An 18,150-nucleotide genomic window follows, 5' to 3' on the forward strand; every position below is an offset into this window, starting at 1 on the left:
AGCTAGTTTCGATTTTAAAGCTAGTTAGCTTTTTCTATTAGAGAGGCAATGCAAATGAAGTCGACCAATTTCGAGGTCAAATGATGACAAAATTTATTTATTTTTAATTTTTTTTAGATTGTCCCACATTCAAGGAGTTGAAAACGGGTATTTATTTATTTTTTAGCCGCGCAGGTTTGTTTGTGGCCGCCATTTTGTATAGGTGCCTGAACGTATTTTGCACATTTCAGAGGATTCCGTTAAACGCTGTAACTTTAGATTTTAAAGATAATGGGTCTTATGCAGAGTCATTTGACGTGAGATTAGTGACATGCTAAAGAGTTCGACTAACATATGTTTCCTGCAGTAGTCAGGCTTTTAGTATGACTCTAATCATATGTCAAAACGACTCTGCATAAGGCGGAATGAGTTTAAAACAAAACCATATGGAAGATAATGGAATAGACAACATTCTGTGTTCTGTGAATATTAAGACGTACTTTATAACGTCGAAAAAAGAAGCTCTGAACATTGAGGTTGGAAACCTAGAAATGGCCATTTTGGAATGTACATTTTGAAACGACATAAATAAGACTCGCCTTCAATTTTTTGTCTACATAGAGACTAGATAGTAAACAACGTCCCAAACAAATTTCAGATCTGAGAACCGTATCCTTGACTTTTTGGAAATTTTTAAACATTGCGAACTATCGAAAATCGTATATTTTCACCATGAAATATCTCAGGGAGGACAGAAGTGAAAAATCCCAAATTCTGCACAAAATAGATGATAGTTGTGCAGTAACAAGTGAGTAATATGGCATCACTGAGACTTGAGTAGTTTCTGAGTTATAAGTTGTTGCAGTGGTGTGAAATTCACGATTTTAAAAACTGAAGAGATGTGCAGGATTTGTGTTAATATACAGTAGTATCTCAGGGATACAATTTATCTATGTTTCATCAGAAGAAGTGCAGTCAAACAGCAAGAAATTCGAGATTTGATACTTGTAAAAGAATTATTAATACCATATCATATAGATTTGTATCTCTGACGAGAATACAAATCAGATGTTATGAATACTCACAATCAGATGAATTTACTGATTGCAGTACTTAAGAACATAGCATGTTGTCATTTGCACCTAATGATACCATAGCCTGTATTAATGACAGAAATGGTGGATTGGGGAATTGAAGACACGAGTCAGGAAAATAACAATCGTTTTGACCACTTTTTTCATCCCCATCTCAAGAACCTCTTTTGAACTATGTACGAATGACAAAGTGTGGGTGCCAGTCACTAAGGTTCGCCAGAAACTCTCACCCATAGAGTTCACAACTCCTACAGGTCGTACTTTCAATTATTATCAGTGCCAAACTCTGCACACAAATTAGTCAACTATTTACCTCACTCATGTCTTAACAGCAGCGCTGTGGGCAGAAAAGGAATAACAGACGACTTTCGTTTTTTGTACAAGATATGATTCGTAAATTATGCATACCTTACCCATTTAACATTACTGTCGTGTTATTTTTACTTTTTAGTAGATAGAAGATAGTAGATAGAAGAAGGCAATCTAGCATAATTGATGTCCGATCGTTTAGAGGGGCTGATTGTGACACTGACCACTACCTGGTAGCAGCGATAATACGAGAGAGGCTATCGTTGAATAAAGGTAATATTCATTGTCCGAAAACGGAAAGATTCAATTTAAAGAAATTAGAAGAGAGCCAGGTAAGAGAGAAATACCAGATTAAAGTTTCGAATAGATTCTCGGCTTTAGAAGATTCGGAGTGCACTAGTGTTGAGGATACTTGGATTGAAATTAGAGATAGCATTAAAATTTCAGCAAAAGAAAAATTGGGACACGCGGAAATACATAGGAACAAACCATGGTTCGACCAGCAATGCATAAAACTAGCAGAGAAGAGAAAACAGGCAAAATTACGCTGGCTACAAAACCCGAATGAAATAACTACACAAAATTTCGCAGATATCAGGCGGGAAACTTCCAAAACTTTTAGAACAAAGAAACGCAATTTTCTGAAAGCTAAAATTAAGGAACTTGAAGATAATAGTAAAAATAAAAACATCCGGGACATGTATAAGGGAATCAACGAATTTAAGGAAGGCTATCAACCTCGTGCTTATTAAAGAAATCTGACGGCACGGTTCTCACTGACACGGATAGCATCTTAAATAGATGGAAAGATTTCTTTGACGATTTGCTTAACACGCAACCAAGAACTAGTGTGCGTGGAGAAAAGGAGATACACACCGCAGAACCGTATATTCCAGAACCCTACCGAATAGAAGTAGAAACCGCTATAAAGAAATTAAAGAAACACAAATCTCCGGGTGTAGACGAAATTCCGGCTGAGTTAATTTTAGCTGGAGGCGAAAAATTGTGGAACAAGATACACAAACTCATCCTCCTTATCTGGAACAAGGAAGAATTGCCACAAGAGTGGAAAGAATCAATCATTGTTCCAATTCACAAGAAAGGCGACAAAACTGACTGTAATAATTATCGAGGCATTTCTCTTCTGTCAACATCCTATAAAATCCTTTCAAATATTTTATTAGCAAGACTGACCACATACGCAGATGAAATTATTGGAGATTATCAATGCGGATTCAGACGAAATCGATCAACTATAGACCAAATATTTACCATTCGCCAAATACTCGAAAAAAAGTGTAAATACAATATCCCGGTACATCAACTATTTATTGATTTTAGAAAGGCGTACGACTCGGTTAGAAGAGAAACATTATACAACGTTCTTACAGAACTTGGAATACCGAGAAAGCTAATTAGATTAATTAAGATATGTTTAAATGAATCCCAAAGTAAAGTCCGGGTAAGAAAATTTTTGTCCACGAGCTTTCACGTCGAAAATGGCCTGAAGCAACAAGATGCGTTGTCGCCATTATTATTTAACTTCGTTCTGGAATACGCTATAAGGAAAATCAAAGATAGCAACCAGGACCTACAGTTGAACGGTATTCACCAGGTTATGGCATATGCTGATGATGTAAATTTAATAGGGGATGATAGGAGAACAATAGAAAGGAATGCAGAGATCTTATTAAACGCTTGCAGGGACATAATTTAGAAATAAATGCAGAGAAAACTAAATACATGGAAGTGCGTCGGAACCGGAATACAGCAAATTATGGACGCGTTAAAATATTAAATAATACTTTTGATAAAGTGGATAGTTTCAAATATCTAGGATCAATATTAACAGATGAAAATCATATTCACGGAGAAATTAAATGTCGACTGAAAGCAGGGAATTCGTGTTACTATTCGGTTCAAAATCTCTTGTCGTCGCGAATTCTGTCGAGGAATTTGAAGCTTAAAATATATAAAACGATAATCATGCCTGTTGATCTGTATTGGTTGCGAAACATGGTCGCTTACTCTGAGGGAAGAACATAGACTGAAAGTATTTGAGAACAAGATCCTGAGAAGAATATTCGGACCCAAGAGGAACGGGAATGGGGAATGGCGGAAACTTTGTAACGAGGAACTACATAATTTATATGGTTCACCCAACATTGTTAGGGTCGTCAAGTCTAGGAGGCTTAGGTGGGCGGGTCATGTAGCTAGAATGGAAGAAAGTAGAAACGCTTTCAGTCTTGAGTGGAAGACCAATCGGAAAACGACCATTAGGAAGACCTAGGCGCAGATGGGAGGACAAAAGTAAGATGGATCTCGCAGAGATTGAAATACAAAGTAGAAACTGGATGCAGTTAGCTAAGGATAGAAGTCAGTAGAGAGCTTTTGTGAACGCGGCATTGAACCTCCGGATTCCATAAGCCATAGAGTTAGTTAGTTTTAGTTATTTTGACTTTTGCTACAAAGTTTATACTCACTGCAATGGCGCTTTATGATATTAAGTCCCATGAAGAAAAACCTTATAACTCAGAAACTACTCGAGTCTCAGTGATGCAATTTTATCCACATGTTACTGTACAACTATCGTCTATTTTGTGCAAATTCGGGATTTTTACTTCTGTCCTTCCTGAGATATTTGATGGTGAAAATACACGATTTTCGAAAATTCGCAATGTTTAAAAGTTTTCCAAAAAATCGTTCTCAGATCTGAAACTTGTTTAAAACGTTGTCTAGTATCTAGTCTCTGTGTAGACAAAGAATTGAAGGTGAGTCTCATTTTTTTTTTTCTTTTCAAAATGTACATTCCAAAATTGCAATATCTAGGTTTCCAACCTCAATGTTCAGAGCTTCCTTTTTCGATGTTCTGAAGCACGTCTCAATGAGCACAAAACATAGAATATTGTTCACTTCATTATCTTTCATATTGTTTTGGTTTGCACTCATTATCTTTAAAACTTAAAATGTTACAATCAGGGGCGTCATTTAGAGGGGGAAGGGAGGGGCATTTGCCCCCCCCCTGAGTTTGAGATTTATATAGATTTTATCAATAGAATAGTAGTAAGTCAGTGAAAATCGCGAAATTTTACATATATCAGGGGGTCTTGCCCCCAAAGCCAAATCTGAAATGACGCTACTGGTTACAATGTTTAACGAAATGCACTAAAAAGTTCAGAATGCGCTCAGGCGCCTATACAAAATGGCCGCTACGACAAAACCTGTGCGCCTAAAAAATAAATGAATACCCGTTTTCAACTCCCTAAATGTGGTACAAACTTAGTTAAAAATTTAATTTAAAAAAAAAAAAAACTAAATTTTGTCAGCAACCATCGTTGGTCGATTTCATTTGGATTGTCCCTAGACCGTTTTGGTTTCAAACCCGATTCGTTTTTGTAACAATAGGTCTAACTTTATTTTCTTCGTCATTAAATTGTTTGGAAACGTTTATTACAAAACAAAAAATGATTACTACATCGGCGAAAATCACACTTGTTTCAGAAGAAGACATAACTATGGGGGGGATAACTAAACCAGTATCATCGAAAATCTGAACGGATTTCTGAACTAAACCGAAACACTTTTTTCGGCGAAAAATCGAACCAGTTTTTGTTTGGTAAATAGAAACCGGTTTCAAGTGAGAAACGAACCAGTTTTGGAGAAAACCAAAATGTTGGTTTTCGATCTTTGGTTTTTCTAGAAACTACTTTTTTAAAAAAATAAAGCACATCTTTTGTTTTTTTTTTTTTATTACCTCCAGAGCATTACTACTTCCCTCCGACTTTATTTGTTGTAAAAGCAAAGCAAAATGGATATTTTGGAATAGTTAAGGCGAGAGTAGTGAGCTCTTATTATTCGACTCAACCGACAGTAAGGAGTGCGATTTAAGTTAAGGGAACTTTGAATTTTTGTAATAACTTTTTCATTTCTTAAAAAATCAAAACACATTTTAATATAATAAACAAATGATAACTGAAAAAAGAACTAGTTTGCTATTTGACGCTGTAGACACCCTTGTGACTGATTTCTCGAAGCTTGATCCGGAACTTCCTGAAAAGCGCTTGTCCACTACTTTTTGACACTTCTTCTGCAATTTCTGACCACTTTTTTTTGCATGTCTTTTACATCTTTGATTAAAGTATGCTTTTTAGCCATTTAGCGTTTAACTAGAGCCCAAAAACGTTCAATGGGTCTAGCCTGAGGAACTTTTGGCGCGTTCTCGTTTTTGCCGACAAACTCGATACCAGCGTCAGTAAGCGCGTCGCGCACTTTTTTCACATAATGCGAGGACGCCATATCGGGCCAAAACACAATGTCATGTCCGCTAAATTCTTTTTGTATCCATGGAATCAAAACCTTTTCAATACACTCTAAATAGCGGTCACCGTTGATTGTCCCACTGTGAACAACAGCAGGCGAAACTTTTCCGTTTGCCGCGATCGCTTGCCAGATCAGAAACTTTTTCGCATACCTGTCTTTAGGTTTTACGAACTTGCTAGGACTAACTTGACGTTTATCAATGTATGATACATACTTGGAAACAGGCGCCAGCGCTAAATTTTGGTAACAATAAGTTTCATCATCCATGATCACAATCTTGTTCGCGAACTTCTTGTCAGAGAGTTTGCGGCAGTTGATCTTAGCGCGCTTCTTCTGTTCTTCGGTATAAAAGGGTGCACTTTTACATGTTTCAACCTTGAATCCGTGTTCTTTCTTGATCTTCCTTACACTGAATTCAGAAATTTGATATTTTCGTCCTAAAACACGGTTTGACAAGTTTCAAAAGTTCTCGTCTAATCGCACTTTTCACTTTTTGTGTACATTTTGAAATTGGACGACCAGATTTCTTCTTTCTTGATGCTTCACCAGTCTTCACATAATTTTTCAACATTCTATGCACAGTACTATAAGGGTATTCACACTTAAAGTGGTTTAAAGCAACCGTAAAGTCATGCGAGCACTGGTTTTCGTAGAATTGGATAAGCCACTCGCGGACAGCCTTGGACTGTTCGGCTGTCATTCGCTTCCCGTTCATGATTACGCACTCAGACTTAGCATACGCTCGAGAGATACTATGACGAGCAAAGGGTGAAACTTTCATTGACATCGAACGAGTTGCTTTTGTTTTATGCATGGTTTTTGCCAGTAACCTTAACTTAAATCGCACTCCTTACTTTGTCCGTCTTTTGGTTACACGATAACTTCTATAACATTTCAGTGGTACAGCTCTTATCTCTGGTGCGTGGATGTCCTTGGTTCGATTCCCAGTCATGTAAATTAGTGGTGAACAATATTTGTATGGGATAGTGCCATTTCCTCCTAGATTCTCAATCAACAAATTATTCTGTCATCGCACACTTTCTTTAATCTTTCGTCTCCCTTTGCCTAACGAGCACAATTGTGGGATGTTAAACTGAGAGATTTCATTTCATTTTATTTTTTTTCATTTTGTTGTTTAACACATCAGATTTAAGTATTTGTCCATCAAGTTCAAAACAAATTAGTTGTATAATGTGTAGGAAATCTGATACTGGCACAAGTTTTCCAATGCTGCACTTTCAAAGTTAGCATTTGTCCATCAAGTACAAAATAAATTATAGTTATATGATGCATAGGAAATCTGATACTGATGCAATTTTCCAAAGCTGTAATTGAAAATTTAAGCATTTATTCGTCAAGTACAAAATAAATTATAGTTGTATGATGAATAGGGAATCTGTTGCTGACACAATTTTCCAAAGCTGCAGTTCAAAATTTAAGCATTTATCCGTCAAGTACAAAGTAAATTATAGTTGTATGATGAATAGGGAATTTGATACTGACACAATTTTTCCAAAGCTGCATTTCGAAAGCTAAGCATTTTTCCATCAAGTACAAAATAAATTGTAGTTTTATGATGTATAGAGAATACATTGTTGACATACAGAACTATTCCTCATGCCACGGATAAAAAGTACTCACGCTGCGATAGATTTCTAATTGCACTTTGTATACTAAATTGGGATCTTGAATCCAATGAAACTTTTTCATACATATCCGTCAGTGGAATCAGGAGAAAAATTACCTCAAAATTGTATATTTATTTATGTTCCAAATTTAAGGTATCTTGCCTTGGACACATATGTTTAGAAGTTGTACTACTGGACTCAGCGTCTCAAACCAGTGTAAACAGCATGATTAGAAACGGTATCCAAGCATAGCCAGTTTTATTATTAGCATAAGTGGTGCTTCAAATATCCCCGTTTTGAGGTCATGTTTCTTGTTACCCCATGGACCCCATGAGTTTACAAGTATTTACACGATATGAAGGTAATTTTCTCAAATTAGTATAGAAAGTAATCCAAGTACGTGCAATTTTAATTAGCGGCATTATCGTTTTTTTTTTTTTTTTTGTTTTTTTTTTATGTCTAAACTCTGAAACAAGTGAGGAACTTACTTTCAAACGGAAGCATTTCCATCTCCAGGTTTTTGGGAAATTGATCTTTAATACTTTCTCGATCTGTGGGATAAAATACTCCATAGTCGGTAATTTTACAATATAAATGAGTGAATGAGATGGATATATTCCTATTTTCATAGACACGAGTAACTTTCCATTGTAATTTTTCAATGCTACAAAACCCTTCGTGTCTGCATAAATAAAATCACATAATCCGACAGAGCTCATCCCATAGATTTAGAGACCGTTGAAGGTCAGTTTAGCAAACTGAAGATGGATATATTGCCTTTTGAAAATAAGCTCATCAAGTAGTAACTTAACGAAGTGAAACGTAATGCTCCCTTTTCAAAATAAGCTCCTCAAGTAGTAACTTAACGAAGTGAAACGTAATGTTCCCTTTTGAAATAAGCTCCACAAGTAGTAACTTAACGAAGTAAAACATAATGTTCCCCTTTGAAAGTAAGCTCCCCAAGTAGTACCTTAACGAAGTGAAACGTAATGTTCCCTTTTGAAAATGAGCTCCACAAGTAGTAACTTAATGAAGTGAAACGTAATGTTCCCTTTTGAAAATAAGCTCCACAAGTAGTAACTTAATGAAGTGAAACGTAATGTTCCCTTTTGAAAATAAGCTCCACAAGTAGTAACTTAACGAAGCGAAACGTAATGTTCCCTTTTGAAAGTAAGCTCCTCAAGTAGTAACTTAACGAAGCGAAACGTAATGTTCCGCTCAAGTAGTAACTTAATGAAATGAAAATAATATTTTCTTTTGAAAATAAGCCCTTCAAATAGTATCTTAACGAACTGAAACGTAAAGTATACTTAGACTAATGGATGTTCTTAGTAGTTGTTTATTTACAAAGTATCATAATTAAAACTCTGAGTCGGTGAGTTGTTCAGAAAAAAACACAAGATGAACTGTGATCTTACATGTTTTTTTTCTTTAGTTGTTGTTGAAACAAAATTCTCTCAACCATAATTTTCAAACTTGTTTTTTAGCCCCACTTTAAAATGAAGAACCTTTTCTGCAAACTTTTGCTAAATACTTTCGCGCGGAAATTCCTTACTGAGAAGCACGTTATGGTTCAAGAAGGCAAACGACCTAAGTACATCGTGAAAATCAATTATGCTTTTCCTTCTAGTTACCATAACGATTTAGGAGTTGAAGACGGATGGTGACAAAAATTGCTGATGAAGGATGCAAGAAGAAGGGAGAGAATGCAATTAAATGTGTTTTCTTTTTCTTCTTCTTGGATGTAGAAATAAACAGGGGGAGGAAACAGCGTGTCAAAACTCCCCCACCTCCACAGTTCTTCCCTTTAGAGAACAACAAGTTAACTGCGGGGAGGGGGGAGAAAGAGAGAGAGAGAAAGAGAGAGAGAGAGAGATGAGACAGAAGACATTGATTTAACACAAAACTCATTTTTTTAGTGAGGCGTAGCGTCGTTCTGCAAATGTGCAAATTTTGGAACATTGCCAAAAGCTGCCATTCATGGTGTTATTATGGACATTATTACCATAAGACCCAGCGGGTAGCTTGCGTTTACAAGACAACGACTTTAGTAGTTAATCAAAATGTATTGTAATGGGTGTCCTACAAGATGTCTTTTAAAGTGTACTTGCCTAACGATTCGAATGCTATAAATGAAGAACGTTCTTGAATACGTATGTGTAGATGATATGGTCACAACAAACTAAACTGGTGGAAAATGGCTTGCGATGATGAACGTTTGTCATCATAAGAACTATACTATATCATCAAGCTTTATCGTGCTGTAAGTTAAACCAGTTGGAAATGTAACGAAATGAAGTTTCAACCGAAGCAAAGGAGACGGTGATGATGATGATGATTATGATGATGATGATGATGATGATGATGATGATGATGATGATGATGATGATAAAGAATGAAATAGTGAGATGAAGAAAGTGGGAGGAAACGGGAGAATATCGACAAAAACTCTACACACACAACATTTATCCACCACGAAACGCATTTGGCACGAACTGGAATCGAACATACCAGAGGCGAGCACTATGTCACCGAGGCAGTAGTGCGACTCCCATTAAGCCAGATAGAATCAGGGTGCGAAGTCCTGGGGTATGGGGGTAATTCTCCTACTTAATATTTTTCGAATAGAAATTCCTTTTTCTCACTTATAATAATTTGTTTGGGGTTGACTGAAGTCACACTATTGCCAGAAGTTTACTAATTAATTACAGTCATACTCTTGCCAGAACAACTAGTTAATTATGATCTGATAACTTTGTAAAAAAAGAAAAAAGCCAAGTAGCAGAGCCAAGGATGTTATAAAATAGATTTGTTCATAGGTATCTTTATCCTATTAAGTCAATGAAGCCAAAAAACAACTGAGTATCGTCAGGTCTGATTGGTTACTCTCGTTTCTGTCATCGTCTGATCCGCTATGAATGTTGGCTTCAAACATTGCGACCTTATTAGGCGGAGTGGGCAGAGTGGAGATGGCAAAACTGTGACGTATGGCCTCAAGATTTTGTTGTATAGGGAGATCCTCTATTTTATAACATCCTTGAGCAGAGCCGTAACAATCGATGGTATGAACGGTTGAATTCCCCGATGGCCCCCGGACGAATGGTCTCTGCATCACCTTGGAGACCATATTGGTTATTACTGAGTATCTAAATTCTCCTGTTATTCATTTAGTCTATGTAAGATTTATATATTATAAAATTTCAGATAAGTTACAAACTTTAGTTGGTACCCTTTCCTATTCTTGGAATCCAAGTAATATTCAAAAAGTGAAAAACATTTAAATATTAAAACAATTAAAACAATTCATAATGTCTTGCAGATAGCCAGCTTAGGCTGGCCTCTCGAATAAAGAATAGCAAAAGAGACACTAAACCGACGGCGAACCGCTAATCAATTGGCTTTATCATTATGGTTATTATCAAAACTTTATGTCTTATATGTTTTGTTACAAATAGTTGCTCTAGAAGATTGCTAACAAGAGGTTCCGAGGAGAATAGGTCCCGCTTAACCAATCAGAGAACCATATGTAAAGATCAATTCAATTTCCGTTGTTATGGCTTCTAGCAAGGGAATCAAGCTTGAAATCTTATGCCTTAAAAATGCATCTTTAAAAAATATAAGGCTATGTCACATCGAGCTGAACAACGCAACTTGCTTGAGGATAAACTCTCATGTATAGTTTCTTAGAAAATCGAAGAAAAGAACTAACTTTTGTACAGCTGAAAGTATGTCGCCCGTTTCCAATAATAATTGACCGTTTTAGTTTGCTGAAAGAGCAATATCTCCTTATATTAGTAAACAATACCAGCAAGCAGCTGACGGGTGCAATCTCCGAATGAACACGAAGAGATACGATGAGAACCCCTTCACAGGCTCCGCCTCCAGAATAGGCTATAAAAGCGGACACCTCGAGGCAGAATCTGGTCATATCTTACCTATCTCTCCAAGCTGCATCGGGCGGGAAAGACTCCTCGAACCTCACCTCAGAGATGCATCGGGCAAGAGGTATCCTAACCTTTCTCCGCGCTGCTTTGAGCAGGAGATACTATCCTATCTTTGAGAACCATCAGGCAAGAGATATTCTCACCCATCTCCGCGCTCGATTGGGCAGGAGATATTATCTTACTTCTGAGCTGCATCGGACAACAGGTATCTTCACCCATCTCCGCACTGCTTCAGGCAGAAGATATTACCTTACCTCTGAGCTGCATCGGATGAGAAGTATCTTCACAAATCTCCGCGCTCGATTGGGCAGGAGATGTTACCTTACCTCTGACCTGCATCGGGCAACAGGTATCTAAACCCATCTCCGCACTATTTCGGGCAGAAGACATTACCTTACCTCTTTGCTGCGTCGGGTAAGAGGTATATTCACCTATCTCCTCACTGCTTCAAACAGGATATATTACCGTATCCCTAAGCTGCATCGGGCAAGAAGTTCCTTTACACTCAGCTGCAACGGGCAGGGTCATTCCTAACCAACAAACCCTAAACCTTCGAGCTACTTTGAGCAGAAGGTACGACTTATAGAGTCAAAAACTGTTAGAGAAATTACTTATTTGTAATCTCGTGTACAAATTGTATGCAAACTTTTCAAATAAAATAGAGAAGTTGAGGGAAATCCCGTGTACCGTTACTCTACCTAATATTACAGTATGTAGGAAACCTATTAAGTAATAGATAGTTGTTTGTCTTTTCTTAATGGTGTGAGTCTCGTAACTCCTTTCGCATATACTGCTTGTTAAATATTTTGTTTCAGAAAATAGATTATAGATGGCATACCTCAACAAGAATTAAACTTACTTGACTGATAGAAGAGTTTGACAGAACAGCAATTACAACCAATTACGGACCATTCGTGCCAGACAGAACAAACATTACATTTTTATTACTTTCAAACTGAAAATTAGGATTCGATTTAATTCAAGAGGAGGAACCAACGTATATGTACCCATCTGTCGAAAAATAAATAAAAGAAAATGATGTAGTATCGAATTGCTAGTTAGTTACGTTATCGATTGATGGACAAACGATTAAATTAACAAATTTCAAACCGTGTTTAATTTCCTCTACCACTCCGACTCATTTCTGTTAAGCAAATAGCTTTCAGGGTTGATTTTATTTTTTTAAAATCTCATCTCTTTTTCTTTTTTTTTTAAAAAAAGCAGGAAATGGGTTAAATTTGTCAGAATAAACCAGTCAGCAAGTTATCATGGTAAAAAATTTACAATATTACAAAAAAAAAAAAAAACGAAGTTGGTGTTATTTGACAAGCGGAGATTGTGTGATCTCCTACACCGGAGGGCATTACGGAACAAAATAAATACAAAAAGAAAAAAAAATCGAATCACTTGACGTAAAACTCATCTACGTTTCTTTTAACGTGTTGAAATTTAATAGCAAATTAAATGCGTACTTTCTCCTTCTGCCCCATTTTCTTTCTTTTGCCCCATCTTACCTTAACAGTGTAGGCAGGTTACAGAGAAGCACTATGGAGAAGTTAGATAAATAAATTCCTTCTCTTTCGGTATTAATGGATGTATTCAGTGTTGCCAGGCCATCCTAAATTAAAAATCAGCATTAAATAAACCGTGCAGTTTACGCTTACATTTATGCTTACGTATTTGAATATACTTATATCCGTTTTGTGATGTATTCTCAACAATACCATTAAAAGATCATTTTGACGTGAATGTAATTCGTACAAAATAATCGAAGATTTTTTTTGCGTGTTTACGTTAGTTGAATGGTTACTACGCAATGTCCTAGGTTCGATCCCTAATTTGCTGATTTATTTATGTTCAGAGTTTGGTTTAAGCATTACAGTTATATGGGATGGGAAGTTTAGTTTGTTTTCAACTTTGAAGCCATATAAGATGGAAAATTTCAACGTTTCTTTTCAGCACTGTAGCCATAGAGATGGATAGTTTTAACGTTTTTTTTTTCACCACAGAATCCATAGGAAATAGAAAGTTTAATGTTCCTTTTCAGCACTGAAGCCATATTAGATGAAAGTTTTACGGTTCTTTACAGCACTGAAGCCATAGGAGATAGAAAGTTTAATATTTATTTTCTGTACTGAAGCCATGTGAGATGAAAAGTATAATGTTTCATTTTACCACTGAAGCCATATGAGATGGAAAGTTTGAGCGTTTGTTTTCAGTACTGAAGCCATAGGAGATGAAAAGTTTAATATTTCTTTTCAGTACTGAAGCCATATCAGTTGAAAAGTATAGTGTTTCTTTTCAGTACTAAAGCCATAGAAGATAGAAAATGAAATCTTTGAGTTTTACGTCCCACGGTTATGCCACTTAGGCTAAAGGAGACGGTGATTATGAGAAATGAATGAAATGGTGGAATAAAGAAAGTGGAAGGAAACGGAAGAACCCCGAGAAAACCCACGCACACGGTGTTTGTTCACAACAAAGTCCACTTGACGGGGGCTGGGATCGAACCCGAGACCCCAAGCACCAGAGGTGAACGCTCTACCACTGAGCCACCGCGGCCCCTCCATAGAAGATAGAATTTAATATTTCTTTTCAGTATAGTGCCATGTGAGATGGAAAGTTTTAACGTTTCTTTTCAGTACTGAAGCCATAGGAGATAGAAAGTTTAATATTCCTTTTCAGCACTGAAGCCATATTAGATGAAAGTTTTACGATTCTTTTCACCACTGAAGCCATAGGGGATAGAAAGTTTAATATTTCTTTTTAGTACTGAAGCCATATCAGATGAAAAGTATAGTGTTTCTTTTTAATACTAAAGCCATAGAAGATAGAAAGTTTAATATTTCTTTTTCAGTATAGTGCCATATGAGATGGAAAGTTTTAACGTTTCTTTTCAGCACTGAAGCCATAGGAGATGGAAATTTTAACGTTTCTTTTCAGTATTGAAGCCATAGGAGATAGAAAGTTTCATATTCCTTTTCAGCACTGAAGCCATGTTAGATGAAAGTTTTACGATTCTTTTCACCACTGAAGCCATAGGAGATAGAAAGTTTAATATTTCTTTTTAGTACTGAAGCCATATCAGATGAAAAGTATAGTGTTTCTTTTCAATACTAAAGCCATAGAAGATAGAAAGTTTAATATTTCTTTTTCAGTATAGTGCCATATGAGATGGAAAGTTTTAACGTTTCTTTTCAGCATTGAAGCCATAGGAGATGGAAATTTTAACGTTTCTTTTCAGTATTGAAGCCATAGGAGATAGAAAGTTTCATATTCCTTTTCAGCACTGAAGCCATGTTAGATGAAAGTTTTACGATTCTTTTCACCATTGAAGCCATAGGTGATAGAAAGTTTAATATTTCTTTTTTAGTACTGTAGCGATATGAGATGAAAAGTATAGTGTTTCTTTTTAGTACTAAAGCCATAGAAGATAGATAGTTTAATATTTCTTTTCTGAATAGTGCCGTATGAGATGGAAAGTTTTAACGTTTCTTTTCAGCACTAAAAATAACTATCACTTTCATATGGCTTCAAAGTACCTCAGTACTTTTGCTTCGTTGCAGAGCAAGAAAAATGAACGAAATGTTTCAGTTTTGGCGTCCCTCGGTTATATCCGTGTAGGCTAAAGAAGACAGTAATGACGAAAAGTGAGTGAAATGGCGGAATGAAGAAAGTAGAAGGAAATGGGGCAACTCCGAAAAAATGCATGTACACAGTGTTTGCCCACCACAGAGCCCCGAATTAGGATCGAACCAGGGACCCAGAGGTGTACACCGTACCACTGAGCCACCGGGACTCTTGCAGATCAAGAAATGTGACTGTTTGTTACATTTGGCAAAAAGCCAAGTGTTTCCGTGCATATTCATATTTTTATAAGTTTAAAAATCGTGACAATTTTTTTCAGAAAATCGGATTGTTAACGGTAACGGAACTCATAGATATAAATTACTTCTACTGGGATTATTTCGGAATCGGAACCGATTTTTAAAAATTCAGTCAGTATTGTTAACGGTAACGAAATCGATTGGCACAAATGAGTTCTGTTAAGTTTCGATTTTGGAATCAATACTTGCTTAACTAATATTTCATTGTCCTGGAAAGTAACAGTGACCTGTTGATCACTCTTTGGCTCATTACAAATGTAGCCAATTTCATCAAATTTATGGCATATGCATATTTATTGCATTTATTGCATATTTATGTAAGTTGTTGGTCTACTTGGTGAAGGTGTATCAAATTCTGTAATCCACTTCCGTCGAATTTTTTCAGCATTCTCTGTCTTCCAGCATTGTTCGATTGACCACTTCCATTGGTCAATGGTTAAATTACCAGCCATAATTATGTTTAAAATAATAAGTAACAAAACATTATAAACTGTATACCTAATTTTGCATTTCCCTCTATATAGAGATTATTATAAGTATTATTATATTTTACGTTAGTATTTCGAGAATCAGTTTAACTGAAAGGCAGGGTGCGAAGTATGGGCGCCCGAATGGGGGGGGGGCTCTGGCTCACGAAAATGTATTAATTTTTTTAAAGATTTTCTTAGTACAAATTTAAAAAAAATACCAATCATAATATAGCAACCAAGGAGATGGGCCCTCCTAGAAAATTTTCTTTCGGGCGCCCATGATGTGAAGTCATAACAATCGAAGTGGTGGGCTTTGAGAAGTAGGGGGAGGAGACGGAAGTAAAAATTAAATAAAAAACTTCGCTCTGGAATGCTTCTACATAGTGTGTTCACATATTGGAAAATCAATAATTACTTAACTGTATAAATTTAGTTGTATGATTAGGTGTACAGTTAACCATTAGTTCACCTGTTAATTATATATTAAATACATATTAACTATTGAAATTAACCTTGCAGACTTTTTCAAATAGCCTCACTTTATTCACCCCCTCACCAGTAACGTATGAGCAGGCACGTAGCCAGGATTTCGTGAAGGGAAGGAGTCCTTGACATGAAATACTGTGGTCATCACAACAGGGGTTCGATTATTCTAAACTATTTTATTGGAACATATATTGGTTCGTTCAGCCAGGATTTCGTAACGGGGGGGGGGGGGGGGGGTTACATGAAATTCTGAATGACCAGGAGCTCGATCAATCTAAACTACATTACTATCAACATTACTATTTATTGGTTTGTTAGGACAATAAAATGAAAGTATGGTGGTAAGTATTTTAATAAACTATGATAAATCTCGAGTAAAATAATCACAAAAAAAGTGCTGAAAAAGATTTTACAATATTTACATCTTTCCTCTGTTCATTCAAATATAACAATTTTCCTTTTATTATGACCCCAACTATAAATAAAAAGTACATATTCACTATTATAAAAGTACATACTCCATAATGTCTTGTAAAATATTTTACAATATCTGCGTTCCTTTTTCTGTTGAATCAAATGTTAACAGAACTTTCTTTCCACATAAATTTTAGTTTTTATTATTCCGTCAACTACTGTCTGTTCCAGTCACAGGTTAAAGGAACAGTAGAAAATTGTGTTTGAAATAACACGTTTGATACTACAAGGATGCGATGACGAAAATTTATGATAAAAAATATCCACGTTGTTACACAACGCTACTATACTTTCGGAAGCTTGAAATCCCCCTGACTAGTAGCAGAAATTCTGAGAATTCCGTAACTCTTCTAGAAATTCTGAGAATTCCGTAACTTTTCTAGAAATTTCAAATTCCCTGACTCTTCCAGGATATCTCGCTCACCTCGCCACCATGTATTTCAAGTAATACAAATCTCCTCATAAGAAAGAGTAACCAAAAGCTTCCTGATTTTTAATTTTTTTTTTAACGCAATCCTTCTTTTTCTCATTTCATTTTTTCATCCTTCCTTATTTTTTTTTCATTTCTGGTCTCGAAGGGGTGTCCGGACCACCTGGACCCCCCCTTGGCTACGTGCTTGGTATGAGTGAGGAGAATTATTAAGTATTGATGTATTCCTGCGTCCTTCAGGATATCACACCCTCCTTAAAGCACATTGTTAAACAGATGTACTAATCCATTCAATAGCGAGGTACACTCATGTCCAAAATGATTGTCGCATGTCTATAACTGTCTTCTTGTAAGAATATAATTTGATAATGATTTTGCAGGGTACTTTTAATACTGATACTATGTCTATAATCGGGAAATGCATATTTGTGGTAAATTTCATAGGGAAAGAATTATAAATATGAAAATTAGAATGAGTAAAACAAAATGTTGCTAAATGGAGAAGAGTTTTATTTTCGTTTCATTGTTCTTATTTACTGCTCTATTAACATGAAATTTGCCACATACATGTCCTTGTCGATTATAAACATACTAACATTATAAAAAATACCGGGCGATATCAAATTATATTTCTACAACAACATATTTATAGACATGGGACAATAATTTTGAACATGAGTGTACATCTACCCTGCCTCTGGAAATTACGCTGGTTATCATATAGTAGAACTTATACACAAAAATTAATGTTGCTTGACAAATCTCATAACAATTTACGAAAAAAAAATGTAATTTACACAACTAAGCTTTTACGAAAATATTAAATTTATGCCTTTCGCGCTTAGAGCTGGATTCAGTGGCGTACACTTATCAAGGGTACCTTAAGTAACAAGCTCATATCATTTAGCGACATGAGCGATTTTTATATATTTTAATTTATATTTTTGTTCATAGAGGCCTTCCGGCTATCGCGTGCAATTTTGATACACGGGGTCCTGGGTTCGATTCCCAAGGGAACAACCTTGAAAATTTGAATCCATTACAATGGCTTTACGTCTCATATATCCTCGATGCTGAAAAGAGACGCTGAAGTCCAATCCAAGGTATTATATTGAAATCGGGATCGAAA

The 18,150-nt window shown here is 36.0% G+C and overlaps 1 protein-coding gene across 1 annotated transcript in view; it reads left to right on the forward strand.

Annotated features, from left to right (window-relative positions):
- LOC145684280 (disks large 1 tumor suppressor protein-like) overlaps nucleotides 1-18,150 on the forward strand; it is a gene marked incomplete in the record, with an annotated part of 1,496,324 nt that overhangs the window by 431,532 nt on the left and 1,046,642 nt on the right.

Source organism: Thermobia domestica, chromosome 4 (assembly GCF_964235325.1).
Source record: "Thermobia domestica chromosome 4, izTheDome1.hap1.1, whole genome shotgun sequence".
Classification (NCBI taxonomy): Eukaryota; Metazoa; Arthropoda; class Insecta; order Zygentoma; family Lepismatidae; genus Thermobia; species Thermobia domestica.